This window comes from Cicer arietinum, chromosome 1 (assembly GCF_000331145.2).
Source record: "Cicer arietinum cultivar CDC Frontier isolate Library 1 chromosome 1, Cicar.CDCFrontier_v2.0, whole genome shotgun sequence".
Lineage (NCBI taxonomy): Eukaryota > Viridiplantae > Streptophyta > Magnoliopsida > Fabales > Fabaceae > Cicer > Cicer arietinum.
In genome coordinates this window covers 45721383-45723663 of record NC_021160.2, presented here as the reverse complement: position 1 = coordinate 45723663, position 2281 = coordinate 45721383, and positions in this window count along the sequence as shown.

The following is a 2281-nucleotide window of genomic DNA, read 5'->3' as shown; positions in this document are numbered from 1 at the left end:
ACAGTTATAAAATATAATAATCATTAATACCAATTTAATTAATCATAATTTTTTAAAAACTGTGATAACATTACATTAATTTTTTCTACCTCTTTCATATATCTTTATCAATTTCCTTTCTTTGATAAGTTCTTTAGCATCTTTGTCAATTAGTTGTATATTGCTTTAGCCCATAAACTATTAGACACATATAAGGTAAGTTTTGTAAATTTTAAAGATGAATCCAATACACAATATATTTACCCATTTTGATTCATATGAGTAAACTCCAACTCATACTTGATACCAAGTCAGTAAATTGAATTCAACAACGTTTCTTTTTATTTTACATAAGAAGATTGATCAAATATGATATACTTGTCTTGTATTTTGCATTCTAAGCATCAAGTAACATGGATAAAATTCAGCTTCAATTATCTCCAACAATCTTATATGATACAATATGGATATGCCTAACAAATAAGATACTATTGGCAAGGGATATGATATATATGCATCTAAGAATTGATTACTCTAGTACAAAGGGAGGAATTAAACATAACAACTATTTGTTTCACAAATAGTCACTATTCAATCATAAAAATGTTGACATTGGTGCACACTAAAAATAGAAGTAGATTAAAGAGAATATATATTTAATGCTTGGTTATAAAATAGAAAATCCAAATAACCTAGATGCTTAGTAGTGATTAAGAACAAGTATTACAATTACTATCATTTAAAATTATAATCATGAAATGAAGTGAAAATAAACTTTCTTTAGACAAAATGATATCCCAATATTTTTCTATTACTTCTTATCAAGAAACTATTGTAAATTAGAAGCAAAATAAAAGTACTCACGAAGAAGTTGGAACATACCTCAACCAATGGATTGTAGTTCAACACCTCAATTGCAACTAGAATAGCCCTGATTTCAAAATAACATGGTATATACAACATAATAACCATGAATTTTATTTTAATCATTATAAAATATCAAGATTTTACTTTGAATTCCTATGAAATTTTCTCCTTTTTAAATTCTCTATATGTGATTTTTGTCACCGATGAGATGTCAATTGAAGTTGACCAAAGGAAGACGACGTGGAACTACCAATTATAATTGAGTTAGCGATGCCACATGAGCAACTCTGTGTTTTTTAGTTATTATTAGTATTTTGGAATTTTTATGGTACAATTGAAATAATTTAATAATATTAAATTAAATTATCAATAGCATAATAATATATCATCTATGAGTAAATTTGACAATATTTTGAATTTAACATCACCAAAATTTAAAGTTTAAAATTTTTATTCTATTTTATAATAATAATTAATATTTATTTATTAAATTATATAAAAAAAAATAACTAAATTTCTTCTCTCCTCTCTCATTATCTCTTCGTTGCACAGTCTCTCATCCGTTCTTTACCGTCTTTATTCTATGTTCTTCTCTGTCTTTCTCCTATGTACTGCATTTATCTGTAATCCTCTATTGTTAGTTCATTAAGAATCAATGATAAACTTAGAAACAATGATGATGTGTGATCGATAACACCAAGACGACACTAATGCAAACATAAACGGATTGAGACTGAGACATTGTGGTAAGAGAGTTTTTCTCACGACAGTGGAAAGACGACGAAGGAGAACGATTGTCTTTAACTATGGAGGGTTTGGCAAATATAATTTCATCAACTTAATATATATATATATATATATAAATGAATTAAAGAAATTTAATGTATTTGGTTTACATTTCTATGTTATTTGACTTACTTATATTTTAAATTAAATATGTTCAATTTGTTATATTTTCAGTTTCCACCTCAACCATATCACTTTAACAATATTAATATTAATATGTCTAGTTATTTTGATAGAAAATGTGGGATATGTAAATAATATTTTAAGTTTTTTTATTACTTAGAAAAATATATTTTTGTTGATAATAAATAGTAAATATTATTAATAAATATTTAATGTTAAAATTTGTTAAATATAATGTATACAGCATTAGTTAACTCAATAATAAAATAATTAAATATATATTTTTCAAAGTTATTGCAGTTGAAAATTTTGGATTGAATTCAATTTGGTTGAGTAAATGAAATTCTGAATGATGGGAGTATTTGTTGTGAGAATTTAAATACAACGAGTAGTAATAACATTGTATGTTTTTTAATATTAAAGAAGCAAACATTATTTGTAATTAATTTAAAGGTAATTTATTTCTTATGAAGGTTTGTATATGATTAATTTAAAGGGATAATTATATTATTATTATTATTATTAT